This window comes from Ambystoma mexicanum, chromosome 5p, assembly GCF_040938575.1.
Source record: "Ambystoma mexicanum isolate Mex_15411 chromosome 5p, UKY_AmexF1_1, whole genome shotgun sequence".
In the NCBI taxonomy this organism is placed as follows: Eukaryota; Metazoa; Chordata; class Amphibia; order Caudata; family Ambystomatidae; genus Ambystoma; species Ambystoma mexicanum.
In genome coordinates, this window is record NC_090930.1 from 365,741,689 (window position 1) to 365,758,115 (window position 16,427).

A 16,427-nucleotide genomic window follows, 5' to 3' on the forward strand; every position below is an offset into this window, starting at 1 on the left:
GCAACAGGTGCAGCAGCCACTACTATTGAAGCACATATGACTCACAATTTGTGCATGTCCCATTTTCTAGACAGGAATGAATACCATTAGACAAACAATTCCAGATAATAACGAGAATCCAACAGGATTTAATAAAGAAATTGAATCTGTCTTTCATTCATCAGTTTTCACGCTGGATGATATAGATGTGATGTTCCCTGTAATCCTACCTGCTGATTTATGGAAACAGAATAGAACTGTAGATGATCAGGCAGGACTGGTTGACACATGGGTTAACTTAGTATGGATTTATAGAGAAAGGAACGCTGGTAAGAAACCGCCACTGCTGATATTGACATTGCCAGACAGAATATTAACTAAATTGAAAACTGGTCCCAGAGAGAAAAATTGTTTGGGACAAGCTTACAGCTTGCCTCCAGGGGAACTCTGAAGGTGCTACCGAATTTTTTTATCGGTTCTGACAAGTGTTTTTATACTTCAGCGGTGAGGACTTAAGTACCGAGTCAGGAAAAAGGCTGTTTGTGGACAAATGTGTGTGTGTGGATTTTTGCCTGAAATCCAATCACAAATTATGACTTCCGAAAGCGCTTGGCAAGCAAAATCGCAGTCTGAAGTATTGCATATGGCTCAGTATTATGAGAATAGTGTTAATACTGAAAAAGAGAAGGTAGAAAAGAAGAAGGGAGACTTGAAAACAAAAGTATCGTTGCAGCAAATAGTAAGAGGAGGCAGAGGTGGAAATAAACAGTTTAGAGGGCAATTTACACCACAGAGTAATGTGCAACTATGTCCTGTACACATGAATCAATGTGCCTATTGTAGACAGGAAGGTCATTGGTGAGCACAATGCCCGATCCTTCAGCAACGATCAAATGACACATATGGTACCATGGGTAGATGATCCAGAGGCCATCCTGGTATAGGGGTCCTTGCAGAAGTCAGTTTGCTCAGAAGCAACAGTCATCTTCACAGGATAGTCAGTAGCATAGTGTTAATAATTGGATTTTTTTTTATAATCCATTGACTGTCTATTTTCCATAGTATCTTGCATTTGATGATATACTGTTCTGTCTACATTGAGATGAAGGTGGGGAATAGGAAGCATCTATTTTGATAGATACAGCAGCACAGAAGTGTTCTGTTGATCATTCACGGGTTCCAGATATTCCACTGTCAGGGCAGAACAACATTTCTGTAGGGTTCTCTGGAATGCCAGTGGTTAGTCCTGTCTCTCAGCCGGTACCGATTTCACTGGGGCCATTTCCTGATTCATGTCAATTTCTTTTGAAGACAAATTGTGGTGAGAATTTGTTGGGATTGACTGCATTTAACGATTTCACCTCAACGAACTTCTGTTTCACAATTCTTGACTAGGCCTTTACCGACTGAATTGTATAAGGTTCCGGCATGTTTATGGGCAGTTGATGATAATGACGTTGGTTCCTGAACCAGATCGTGGCCACCCTGTTCTCAATCAATTTTCATGAGTGAAGCCCTTTGGCCTAGGTACCGCATTTTCTTTTCCAAATGACCTTGTGGTCTCCTAGTTTCTTTTTTCCTTGGACTGAGCTCGCTTATTTACCCTCACTCTAGTGATCTGTTTTTTCAGCATCCAGAGTTACTGGGAATCACAGATGGAGTAATTTAACTTTCACATTCTTGTATGCTGTTTTCACTCTTCCTTCTCAACATCCTGAAGAAGGCTGGTCCATTTCTTTCTGTTTAGGAATGTAGACCCTTTTAGTGTCCCGAAACTGTTGAGTCGATGGCAACTTTGTACCTTAACCAAATTGGTTGCTTTTGAAACATAGTGATAGATTCCTTTATTGATTTAGTTACACTTGATGTTTATTTGTTTATCTTTCACACTTTTTTCTATTGTTATGTCTTGGGTTTATTGTTCTACACTGTATTTTTTTAACAATGTTTTGAACTTTGGTGCCTGTTTGGTTTTTTCCAATATGCAATAGTTATTCTCCTATCACCTTTGTGTTGGTGCTGCATGCTTTATTCACAATTAGGCAGCTATCATATGTTTTTACATTGGTTTCATGACACTTGTTTGGATTATGTTTTTTGTTGCTTTCTGTTGAAATCTGATTTGTTGAAAGTAAAGAACAATGTGTGTATCAACAATATATTTGTGTGTTTTTGGTATAACCATTTATGCTACAGTGTCAATCACATTTTTCAGTTTTCCCGGAATAATGATGTTTATAGTTATCCACATTAATATATATATATTTGTGCTGTGGGGTATGCAGGACTCATGTCCAGACTTTGCATATGACTATCTATATCTGACTTTTGAATGCCATCATACAAGTATCACTTAGCAGTGGGCCTATGTCCTTTGTTAATATATGGAGTGCATTGCAGCACCTGAATGCTGTATGCAAACAGTGGCCATATGGCTAGGGAATAATATTTTGTCTAGGATTGGTTTGCCTCAAAGAATAGAATCAGACTGTGGAAGTCATTTTACGAGTGCAGTAATGACTAAAATGTGACAAATATCTGGAGTGAAAAGGTACCACAAGATTGTGGGTGAAGGACACAGGAATTTTCTTTTTGGTGAGGGTGAGAGACAAGGGGACACATGAGGACATTTTGAGGAGGTTGGTAGGACACCAGGAATAATTCCTTATTCTTACAGAGGATGCAATTTGATTTTTCAAGGTAGTAGAACTGTGGGCAGGTATTTTGTTTCTAAATTGGCATAGGGATTATTTTATGGTTTAGATAATCTGCACTTGCATTCTCTCTTCACACCCTTCAATGCTGGTATTGAGAACACCTCACGGGGTAGTAAAGGAACTCAGATGGGGGCCATGCATATCATAAAATTAGAGATGGCTAGCTGTCAACTCTGAGGTATAATGCACCTTGGGGTTCCAAGGCGACATCATAAACTACTTGAGCCTTGATCTCATTGTATATTATATGTCCCTCAGTGGAATATATCCCTGTAGGTGAGAGCAGCCCATATATATTTTTCTATATATTTTAATGATGTCAACATGTGTGTCCCAAATATTATCAGAATATACACTGCTGCAGGAATTCTACTTTAAATGGCATATGGGAAAAGTGAAGGTAAAGTGATTAAACTATGATGTCTACAAGGACATTGCAATTCCTCAAGTTCTGTCTCCAAGAACTTAATAGATGTATTAGAATATGCTGAGGGATTTTGAGTGTCACTGTTTTGAATGTGCATTGCAGTAGTATCCTATTGACTGTAGACGGCATCCATTCATGCTTCAAACTCTTGTGCTTGCTGGTCGAACTGGGTGCGGTGGTGGTGAATCGCGTGGATCCATGCGACGGGTCAGCATTGATTCGGGTTCAAGTGGATGATATGTGTGGTTAGAGGTGGTATTGAAAGATGCATGTTGAATCAATCTCCAGAAGGAGTTTGACAATCAAGTGTGCTTTCAGATTATCAGTTCTGCTGGTTTGGGTCAACAAGTGATGCAAAGGTCCAGTGGTTCAAGTCAATGCAATGTTGTCTCGGTTAATTGCTTGGTTCGATGATGCAGTCCAAAGTCTTCTTAATGGGGCACTGGTGCTCAAGATGGACAGGCAACAGGGCAATGCTAGGGCTCTGCAGCATTGAACCAGTTCAATGATGTTGGGGTGCAGTGGATCAAAGATCCAAAGACATTGAAATGCATCAACAACCGGTCACAATCATCATCAAATCATCATCCTGGGTGACTTCAACCTGGGTTACTTGGACAAGAATGACACCAAAGCCTCAGATCTTGCAAATGTCCTGACTGATTTCGGCTTCACACAACATGTCACAGAGCCCACCCACATCAAAGGTCGTACTCTTGACTGGATTGCCGACATGAACTGTGCCCTTAATGATATTACTGTTTCCCCCTGCGCTTGGTCTGACCACCATCTTATTTCGTTCTCTATTAACACTAGCCCTCCTGAGGACACACAAAACCTCGCACCGCCCTCGCGCACACGGAATAAAAAAGACATCACTGTTGAGAAACTCTTACCACTCATCCTCCCATTATTGCACGCAGCTTCAGAGTCCTGCACTGACCCCACAGCATTAGTAGACACTTATAATCGTGTTATGCTAAAAGCCCTTAATACTATCGCCCCTATCAAACTGCGTAAACAAAAACCACGGACCCACTTGAACTCTTGGTTCACTCCGCAACTACGTGACCTACGCAAAGAAAAAAGAAAAGCAGAGGCCTCATGGAAAAGTATCCCCTCCCTGGCCAACAAAAATAATCTTACGCTAGCCACCCTGGCCTATAAAGAAGCCATCCTTGCTGCCAAAAAGGAAGCTTATAATAAAAGAATCACCCAAGCCCGCTCTAACACTAAGGAACTGTTTAAGATACTTAAGGAACTGGAGTCCCCTATCGCTCCTCTCAATAAGTGTACCCCTGACACTGATTGGTGTACAAACATCCAAAATGCTTTACTAGACAAAATTACCACTCTCCAAACTAAAATCAAAGCAAAAAAAAACTACCTCTCAAGTTCAACGAGCACCACCCTGAATTATAAAATACAAGCACTCAATCACAACTTCAAACCATTCAGCTTCTCTCCCCTCTCCATCAAGGAAGTAGAAATCATCATATCTAAACTAAAACCTTCCAATTGCCAAGGTGATGCATGCCCCGCTGTCATCATTAAGGAAGCCGCACCCAAGCTCGCCCCATTTATTACCTCCTTCATAAATGCCTCCTTTGAATCAAGCACCGTACCTGACAACCTTAAGGATGCCTGGGTCATACCATTAATTAAAAAAGCCAATCTTGACCCCAGCAACCCTTCAAACTACAGGCCCATCACCACTGTGCCTTTCCTGCTTAAAATCCTTGACCGCGCAGCCTATCTACAAATCCAGGAGTATCTCGAACGCAACAATCTACTAGGGCTGAGACAATCTGGTTTCCGTCCCAGGCATGGCACTGAGACAGCTTTACTGGACCTGAAAACCCAAATCGAGGACCTGAAAGACAAGGGCAAATTGGCACTTCTGCTCCTCCTTGATCTCTCAGCTGCCTTCGACCTGGTTGACCACCAAATTCTCTGTCATCATCTCAAAATCGCCGCTCACTTCTCGGAAGCAGCCACTTCTTGGATCAGTTCATTCCTTGCCAACAGAACCATGAGGGTCTTCTCTCCACTAGCAGCGGCTGACCCCTCCCACGTCCCCTGTGGAGTCCCACAAGGATCCTGTGTATCTCCCACCCTTTACAATGTGTTTACTAAACCACTCTTTGATATCCTTGATTATCTGGGTGTCTCCTACACTAATTATGCGGATGACACCCAGATACTCATCCCTATCACTGGTGATTTTGTAACCGATTCAAAATCTCTTAATACGGTCTACTCTGTCATCCAGGCCTGGATGGCCAATCATGGGCTCTGCCTTGACGACGAAAAAACAGAGTTAATCATCCTGGGCTCCCAAACTAAACTCGCGAAACTTGACGCCAACTACAATTCCTTCACTATTGACGGGATTGACATCAAAGTGGCCAATGTCACCAAAACTCTAGGAATCTACCTTGATTCTACCCTGTCCCTCACACGACAAACCAATGCAGTTGTCTCTGCATCGTCCTACACCTGCAAATTGATTACAGCCTGCAGGCCATTCCTGACTCCAGACAATTGTCTGACCCTCGCGAGAACCCTCATCTTATCCAAAATAGACTATTGCAATGCCCTATACCTTGGGACGAGCCAAAGAAATCTGGACAAACTACAGGTCACACAAAACAACGCCATTAGGGCAGCATTCAACATACCTAGACGGAATCATATAGCCACTATCAGACGCAACATCCAGTGGTCACCTATCTTGCACCGCATATCACTCAAATCACTTGTGCTCACACACAAGGCACAGAACAATGCAGCTCCAGCCTACTTAATATCACGTTTCTCGCATCACACAGCCACGAGACCCTTGAGAGCTGCCCAGGCGCACACTTTGGACATCCCCAGCTTCAAATTACGCTCGGCAGGAGGGTCAAGTTTTCCGGTCCTTGCTGCCAAGCTCTGGAACTCACTCCCCAATGCACTAAGGAACATTCCGCTTTGCCACGTATTCAAAACCAAAGCTAAACTTTGGTTACGGGAACAAGACATCCTGTAAATTTGTAACTGCTCACAGCGCGTACCCTTCTACTGTAACCTTGGGTACTGCTACTTTGTTGTTATTATCTATGTCATTTTCACCCGTTATGTTATACTGTATCATTGTCATTCTCACCGTTCATGTTATACTGTATCACTACCTATGTAACTGTTAACCTCTTCTCCTGGAACCTGTAACTTCTCCTCTGCAACTTGTAACTGCCTACTAAACATGCGCCCGCAAGCCTCCGGGCAAGGTGTGCAATACAAATAAATAAATACAAATACAAATACAATGCTTTAGAAGGTTTTGAAGGTAGATTGAATATTGCTCGAAGCTGTTTAATTTTGAAATACAGGGATCTCACTGTTCAGGGTTGCAGGATGTTGGATGTTCAAATCCAGTTATTTAGGGACACAATATAGTCCTTGTTACCATTCTCCAAACCTGGCAGAGGCTGGCAAATTACCTGCAGGATTCCTCCACCTCGCGTGATGTCCTGGGTGCTGATATAGATAGCAGAGAGGCAGATAATGCTCCAGCAGCAGGTCTCGCCGAATGTCACCTGGGATTGGTTATGTAGCATAGTTTTCCTCTTCTTGGAAAACGCAATCTTCACCTCATTGCTGGAGGGATTTTGAGAGGACTGTTGCCCAATAGGTGTCTAAATGAATATTTCATTAAAACCTGTATGGTTCAGAAGTGTATCAAAGAAGGGGTGGAAGACCACCACAGGATTGGATGAAAGCAAACTTGCTTTGAAGGGCCCTATCATTGTCCTTGGAAACAGTGGTCTTTGCTGTGCTGCAACATATGCAAAGTGCTTTGTGCTACAGGAAGGGTAGGAGGAAGAAATTAACAAGAGGTACAAAGAAAAATGAAGTAGTAGAATCCTTGCCCAACTGTGATGATTACACTAAACATGCCCCCTACTCAGACCTCAACCATCAAAATCCCTTCAATATCACCAGCCACCATTCCCCAAACCCAAGTATGGCTTATGCTTAGTGAATAAAATACCATCATAATGATTATGATAATAACTAATAATGATGTATTTCTGCAACAGAGATGCACATTTTAAATACAGCACCTTCAATGTTATGACCTGGCTGTAACAGCAGCTGTCAGAATAGCACCTGTGACCTTTGAACCTGCTATGTTCCAATGCAGAGCAGGTGCAGCAGATCAGGAGACTGATGAAGAAGGGCTTGGCACATGTGTCACTATGTTTTTGGCATGAAGCTTAATGAAAGCAGGATCTGGTTAGCAGACCACCTTTTCTGAGATGGAATTACCCGCATCATATTATTTATTGTTAACAATCAAAAAGGTCAGGCCATCTACACCCTTGCCATATGGCATTTCCTCTCAGAGGGATATCCTGAAACGCTAATATGTGTAAGCACTCAAGGACCAAAGTGGTGCTTCCAGACAACTCTATAGCTATTAAATGTACTGCCAGTGCATCTGTGAACACCAAATCTGTTGTCATATGTCCCATTATTATGTCCCTCCTTAGACTTTGAAATCAGGTGAGTCGTGCTCCGATTCCAAAGAATCCTCATATTGGTTGCAGTTTTGCACTCCCAGGTACAAACAACACCAGGAAACACCAGTAATCTGACATGCCTGGGAAATTGTCTTCCTGTTTCAGGGGTTTATTCCGCAGAGACAGACAATCTTTTGGGCTAAGCCAACCGGAACCACCCGTTGGATCACCGCCTTTTTTAATGTACTGTAAGTGTGGCCTAAATAGTATTGTATTTAGCGATATTTGGCACAGACAAACTAGACATGCTTCCGAATTTCAGTGGCCAGTTCATGGTTGTTTTGAAATTGCCCGTATAGAGTATTCAGAGACTATATTGTTGAAGAAAAAGGCTAAGCCTGCAGCATTTCATGTAATTAAAGATTGGCGAAAGGAAGCTGTGCAGCAACTTAAGAGTAAAGAAAAACATGCAAGTCGACACATGTCTAATACTGAAAAAGCATTATTGTATGATCAGCAGAACAGTCAGAATCTATTAGAAATATGGAGAGGGCTTTTCAACTTGGAGTACAGAAAATATATCAATCTCAGGATTTTCATACCTCAGACAAACTGATTAATGAACTATCGAATGAACGTAGGACTGTTGCCACTGCACCACCCCCTTATGTGACTCTCTCAGTTGTTTTACCTCCTCCCGGTGTTGCACCTCCTCCCTTTGTTGTTCCCTTTCCTCCCGTTGCTGCTCCTCCATTTGCTGTTGCTCTTTTTCCTGTCGTTGTTTCCCCTTCTGCATCCTCACCCTTACCGACAGTTGCTGTTCCCTTAATCCAGTCTGCACCGCGAGCGGTAGTGTCTCCACTGCCTATTGAGCACGATTTGTCTGAACTCCCTTTTCCAAGTGGTTCTGCTCTACTTAGAGAGATTGAAGGGGCGAGCGCTGATTCAAGAATAGTAACTCGTAGCACAGTACCCAAAGCTAGAAAAAGAGAATTGTATACTTGGGCTAAAAAAATATATAGAACAGGTTGAAAAATCAGCTCTCTTAGCTGTGATTTCTGTCCAAGAAAATATTCCCAAACAGAATATTTTGATAGAGGGGATGGGGATGCATTTGGGTGATATTTGGAGTGATTTGACGGACATGAATGTCCCACAGGGGTTGAGGGATTTGAATGTCCTAGCTCGCTCAAGGGACACTGCGGAGAAAGGACATGAGCATGTTGAGAAGGCATTTAAGTTTAAGAGGGAGCTAGATCGGTTACAGAATGATGAAATAGATGGTAATAGACTGGAGGCCTCCTATATGCAAAAATGATTTCTTCCTTCATTTAAACCAATGAGTGAAAAAAATGCGTATTTGCAAAAAAGACGCTCTTAGATGGATTTCGGATGTTTCAATTTCTCCCATTAAAGTGCATGACACGTTTAGTCGGTATGCTCTGGCAATGCAAAGGAAAGTGTTACAGGTATTGGTAAAGTATCTACAAGATGAGTTTATGAAGAAAAAGGTTTGTTGACCCGCAGATTTGATGGTCATTTATAAGAGAGCATTTTCGTCTGATACTGCTTTGACTACTTTGTCACTTGATTTAGCTTTGTTGCTTAATGAACATTCAGAATTGCCTACTTCACAATTGCCAATGAGAAAGCTTCCTCCGACATTTGTTCCTAAAGTAGAAATTCCAGGTAATGCCGCAACAGGTGCAGCAGCCACTACTATTGAAGCACATATGTCTCACAATTTGTGCATGTCCCATTTTCTAGACAGGAAGTGAATACCATTAGACAAACAATTCCAGATAATAACGAGAATCCAACAGGATTTAATAAAGAAATTGAATCTGTCTTGCATTCATCAGTTTTCACGCTGGATGATATATAATTGATGTTCCCTGTGATCCTACCTGCTGATTTATGGAAACAGATTAGAACTGTAGATGATCAGACAGGACTGGGTGACACATGGGTTAACTTGGTACAGATAGATGGAGAAAGGAACGCTGGTGAGAAACCGCCACAGGTGATATTGACATTGCCAGACAGAATAGTAACTAAATTGAAAACTGGTCCCAGAGAGAAAAATAGTTTGGGACAAGCTTACAGCTTGCCTCCAGGGGAACTCTGAAGGTGCTACCAAATGTTTTAATCGGTTCTAACAAGTGTTTTCAGACTTCAGCGGTCAGGACTTAAGTACCGAGTCAGGAAAAAGGCTGTTTATGGACAAATGCGTGTGAGTGGATTTTTACCTGAAATCCAATCACAAATTATGACTTCCGAAAGCGCTTGGCAAGCAAAATCACAGTCTGAAGTATTGCATATGGCTCAGTATTATGAGAATAGTGTTAATACTGAAAAAGAGAAGGTAGAAAAGAAGAAGGGAGACTTGAAAACAAAAGTATTGTTGCAGCAAATAGTAAGAGTTTGCTCAGAAGCAACAGTCATCTTCATAGGATAGTCAAAAGCATAGTTTTTTTTTATAATCCATTGACTGTCTATTTTCCATAGGATCTTGCATTTGCTGATGTACTGTTCTATCTACGTTGAGATGTAGGTGGGGAATAGGAATCATCTATTTTGATAGATACAGCAGCAGAGAAGTGTTATGTTGATCATTCACGGGTTCCGGATATTCCACTGTCAGGGCAGAACAACATTTCTGTAGGGTTCTCTGGAATGCCAGTGGTTAGACCTGTCTCTCAGCCGATACCGATTTCACTGGGGCCATTTCCTGATTCATGTCAATTTCTTTTGAAGACAAATTGTGGTGGGAATTTGTTGGGATTGAATGCATTTAACGATTTCACCTCAACGAACTTCTGTTTCACAATTCTTGACTAGGCCTTTACCGACTGAATTGTATAAGGTTCCGGCATGTTTATGGGCAGTTGATGATAATGATGTTGGTATTTTACAAATTGAGCCTGTTAAAATTGTGTTGAAACCAGGTGTTAAACTACCACGTATTCCACAGTATCGGATTTCGGTTGATGGTGAACAAGCTTTGAAGAATATTGTTTCTGATTTTGTACATCGAAGAGTGATTGAAGAAATTGCAGGGAGTATGTGTAATAGTCCGATCCAGTATATAAGAAAGGGGATAATGCAATTCCTTTCCCTTTCATTATTGATTTGCGCGCCATTAATAAGATTGTCGCTTCACAATTTTCTATTGTGCCTGATGTGACTACAATATTGAAAATGATTCCAGCTTCAGCTACTCATTTTAGTGTTGTGGATTTATAGAACGCCTTCTTCAGTATTCCTGTACATGTTGACAGTAGATATTTGTTCACATTCACCCTAGGCAGACACTCATTTACATTTACTCATGTGCCACAAGGGTACATTTAGAGTCCAAGCATTTATAGTAGAGCATTGAAGGAATATCTTGATATGCTTGAGCTGCCTTCGAACTGCACGTTTTTGGCAGTATGTTGATGATCTTCATCTAGCTGCATATTCTGAAGTTGTTTGCAAAGAGGGCACCGTGTTGCTGCTTATTCATCTAGCAGAACATGAGCATAAGGCTTCATTAAAAAAGTTTCAATATTGTCAACAGGAGGTCACATATCTAGGCTATCTCCTGTCAATTGTGGAGAGAAGACTGACACCTGACGGATACAAAGCATATCTAGCATGTCTATCCCAAATACACAGAAAGAGGTCAGAACCTTGATCGGTATGGTTTCATACTGTAGATAGTGGATCCCTCTCCAGACCTGAAGTAGGAGCCTTTCTTCTAGCTTCAGCAGCAGAGGAAGAAGAGAGTGAGTCTCTTCCTGATCTCCTCAGAGGTGTACCTTTAGATGAAAAAATTGAAGGAGTCAATCTCTCTTCAGATCTGACACCTGAGCAACAAGAGGAGTGCAAATCTATGATAAATCAGTTTGCCTCCCTGTTCTCATTCTCACCAGGCTTGACCCCTTGGGGACAGCACGAGATACTCACTGGTGACTGTCTGCCAGTCAAAAGCAGAGGATACCCAATGTCAGAAAATGTGAGAACCCATATCAAGTGGGAGGTCAAGAAGATGCTTGATCTCGGGGTAATAGAACCCTCTACTAGTCCATGGTCTAGCCCAGTTGTGTTAGTACCAAAGGCAGGATCCAAAGACTTGAGATACTGTGTGGACTATAGAGCTCTTAATGCAGTCACCAAGACTGATGCACACCCTTTACCCAGGACAGATGAGTTGGTGGATAAACTTGGTGCAGCTAAGTACCTCAGCACATTTGACCTTACGTCAGGCTATTGGCAAATAGCCTTGACAGACCATGCCAAGGGGAAAATTGCATTTTCCACCCCAGATGGCTTGTACCAGTTTAAGGTCATGCCCTTTGGATTAAAAAATGCACCTGCTACATTCCAAAGGATGGTGAACCAAGTTCTAGCTGGGATGGAGGACTTCTGCATGGCATACTTGGATGCCATTGCAGTCTTCAGCCACTCCTGGGAGGATCATGTGAACCACCTAGGACATGTTTTGCAGGCTCTTGGACAGGCCAATTTGACTATCAAGGCAAGTAAATGCCAGATAGGTCAAAGTAATGTGGTCTACCTTGGGCCTGAGGTAGGAGGTGGAGAAATAAGGCCTTTGCTCAGCAAGATTGAAGCGCTGCAAAATTGGACACCTACTACTCAAACCCAAGTGAGAGCCTTCCTAGGCCTCACTGGGTACTACAGGAATTTCATTGAGAACTATGGGACCATAGCTTCTCCACTGAATGTAATCTCCTCTCCAAAATTCCCTAAAAAAGGTCAAATGGAATGAGGAGTGCAATCAGGCATTTGAAACACTGAAGAAAGCTCTTTGCCAAGCTCCAGTATTGAGAGCTCCTGACTACCACCAAACTTTCATTGTACAAACTGATGCTTCCAATGTAGGTATAGGTGCAGTTCTAAGCCAACTGGATGAGAAGGGTAGGGAGCACCCCATTTGCTTCATCAGCCGTAAGCTGAAGGATCCTGAGACAAGGTGGGCAACAATAGAAAGAGAATGCTTTGCTATTGTGTGGGCACTGAAGAAGTTTAGGCCATACTTGTATGGTTCTACTTTTGTCATTCAGACTGACCACCAACCCTTGAGATGGTTAATGCAAATGAAGGGGGAAAATCCATAACTATTGAGATGGTCAATCTGCCTACAAGGGTTTGATTTCACCATTGAGCACAGGACAGGGTGTCACCATCAAAATGCTGATGGACTCTTTAGGATGTATGTCATCGACTAGAGGTATGAGGTTCATCCAGGAGTGGATTAAATCCTCCTGTCCCTTAGTCTGGGGGGGGCGAGTGTTAGGGAGAATTCTCTGTTTAGGCTGAATTTCCTAACCTAGTGAGTCCCCCAGCAGCTTTGCTGGATTTTTGGGGTTTATTTATTTTCTCCTGCCAAGAGTGAGACTCTTTTACCCTCACTCTTGGGCATGATTTGAGTGTGTTTCTTTGAATATAGATGTGTTTAATGGGCTATGGGGTCTTTTACTCCATAGGGCTTCATGTGTTTTTGTGGTGTGTGTTACACAGCACCCTCCGTGCAGTAACACAGGGGTGCCATAGTGACCCCCCAGTATAGACTCATACCCTGGGACTGACTACTGTCTCCCAGGGCATGTAAAGTCACCATTGACTTTACCAGTCTTAAATTCTGAACAGAACCAGTACAAACCATCATATTGTGGATGTACTGGCTGGGGCAATTCAATTGCCCCGGGGTCTGTTAGTCGAGGGGGCACGTCTCCGTCCCCCTGATCGAGTTTTGGCTGGTGGCAGTGTATACTACTTTTTATATTCAACCACAAATATTTTCCTATGGTATTTCCTATTGTTTTAGGCTACTACCTTTATTTAATTATTTACGGTAGCCTCGAACTTACCGCCGGTTTATTTAATTAATATTAATTCTCCGGTTGGTATTTTTTGCCAAAACTTGATTCTAAAATGGCGTTTGTGTTCTCTTCTGTTACTCCAACCCAAGTCGAGCCCTTTGTTCCACTTTTTGGCGGGCTTCTCCACAGAAGCCCTCCCAAAGTGGTGCCACTCTGTCTGGGGTACTTAGGAGGGGTGGAGGGAAATTTAGGCACACCACCGGCCGGCCGGCCGGCTCACCACTGAGCATGTTTGAGTGACAGCTAGGCTGAGCGAATGGGAGTTTGCTGCATATAAGCAGGGCTTTGGGGACTGGAACTTCAGAAGTCGCCACAGGACCTAAGAATCTGACGAGGGAGAAGCTGAGCCGCCCTGCCGCGACACCACTACCAGTGGAGCCCTGCTGGACTGCCTCACCACTTTTCCCAACGACAGAGGAGATCTCCCGCCGGAGAGTCTTCTTCCTTTGACTGGTGGGGATAACCAGTTTCACCGTCTTTTCGCTTTCCCGACGTACCTCATGGCCGCCTTGCCCGTGCCAAGCACCCCGGCAACCGGGATACCATGTTTCACCACGACCGCGAAACAAAGGTACCACCTTTAACCGGAAATCTCTGCGGCTGGTTTCTGCCCTGGGAGTGCAAGACATCTAGGACATGTTTTGCAGGCTCTTGGACAGGCCAATTTGACTATCAAGGCAAGTAAATGCCAGATAGGTCAAAGTAATGTGGTCTACCTTGGGCCTGAGGTAGGAGGTGGAGAAATAAGGCCTTTGCTCAGCAAGATTGAAGCGCTGCAAAATTGGACACCTACTACTCAAACCCAAGTGAGAGCCTTCCTAGGCCTCACTGGGTACTACAGGAATTTCATTGAGAACTATGGGACCATAGCTTCTCCACTGAATGTAATCTCCTCTCCAAAATTCCCTAAAAAAGGTCAAATGGAATGAGGAGTGCAATCAGGCCTTTGAAACACTGAAGAAAGCTCTTTGCCAAGCTCCAGTATTGAGAGCTCCTGACTACAACCAAACTTTCATTGTACAAACTGACGCTTCCAATGTAGGTATAGGTGCAGTTCTAAGCCAACTGGATGAGAAGGGTAGGGAGCACCCCATTTGCTTCATCAGCCGTAAGCTGAAGGATCCTGAGACAAGGTGGGCAACAATAGAAAGAGAATGCTTTGCTATTGTGTGGGCACTGAAGAAGTTTAGGCCATACTTGTATGGTTCTACTTTTGTCATTCAGACTGACCACCAACCCTTGAGATGGTTAATGCAAATGAAGGGGGAAAATCCATAACTATTGAGATGGTCAATCTGCCTACAAGGGTTTGATTTCACCATTGAGCACAGGACAGGGTGTCACCATCAAAATGCTGATGGACTCTCTAGGATGTATGTCATCGACTAGAGGTATGAGGTTCATCCAGGAGTGGATTAAATCCTCCTGTCCCTTAGTCTGGGGGGGCGAGTGTTAGGGAGAATTCTCTGTTTAGGCTGAATTTCCTAACCTAGTGAGTCCCCCAGCAGCTTTGCTGGATTTTTGGGGTTTATTTATTTTCTCCTGCCAAGAGTGAGACTCTTTTACCCTCACTCTTGGGCATGATTTGAGTATGTTTCTTTGAATATAGATGTGTTTAATGGGCTATGGGGTCTTTTAATCCATAGGGCTTCATGTGTTTTTGTGATGTGTGTTACACAGCACCCTCCGTGCAGTAACACAGGGGTGTCATAGTGACCCCCCAGTATAGACTCATACCCTGGGACTGACTACTGTCTCCCAGGGCATGTAAAGTCACCATTGTCTTTACCAGTCTTAAATTCTGAACAGAACCAGTACAAACCATCATATTGTGGATGTACTGGCTGGGGCAATTCAATTGCCCCGGGGTCTGTTAGTCGAGGGGGCACGTCTCCGTCCCCCTGATCGAGTTTTGGCTGGTGGCAGTGGATACTACTTTTTATATTCAACCACAAATATTTTCCTATGGGATTTCCCAATGTTTTAGGCTACTACCTTTATTTAATTATTTACGGTAGCCTCGAACATACCGCCGGTTTATTTAATTAATATTAATTCTCCGGTTGGTATTTTTTGCCAAAACTTGATTCTAAAATGGCGTTTGTGTTCTCTTCTGTTACTCCAACCCAAGTCGAGCCCTTTGTTCCACTTTTTGGCGGGCTTCTCCACAGAAGCCCTCCCAAAGTGGTGCCACTCTGTCTGGGGTACTTAGGAGGGGTGGAGGGAAATTTAGGCACACTGTACTCAGTTGCCTAGGCAACTCAAGTCACACTCCATCCTGATTGGCCCAAGTGGTGAGCCGGCCAGCTCACCACTGCGCATGTTTGAGTGACAGCTAGGCTGAGCGAATGGGAGTTTGCTGCATATAAGCAGGGGTTTGGGGACTGGAACTTCAGAAGTCGCCACAGGACCTAAGAATCTGACGAGGGAGAAGCTGAGCCGCCCTGCCATGACACCACTACCAGTGGAGCCCTGCTGGACTGCCTCACCACTTTTCCCAATGACAGAGGAGATCTCCCGCCGGAGAGTCTTCTTCCTTTGACTGGTGGGGATAACCAGTTTCACCGTCTTTTCGCTTTCCCGACGTACCTCATGGCCGCCTTGCCCGTGCCAAGCACCCCGGCAACCAGGATACCACGTTTCACCACAACCACGAAACAAAGGTACCACCTTTAACCGGAAAACTCTGCGGCTGGTTTCTGCCCTGGGAGTGCAAGACCTTCATCTTTCCTCCAAGTCGAGATCTTCTCTTCCCCTGGACGATGACGCAACTTGCACTGCCTACCAGGAACAACTGCCACTGCTGGAGGATCCTTCCCACTTAAGGTACCGTGTCCCGCCTGGCTTCCCTTGCTACCGACTGTACGGGGTAGATTTAGCCCCCGGCTTCCAAACCTGGGTTTGCCTGGGA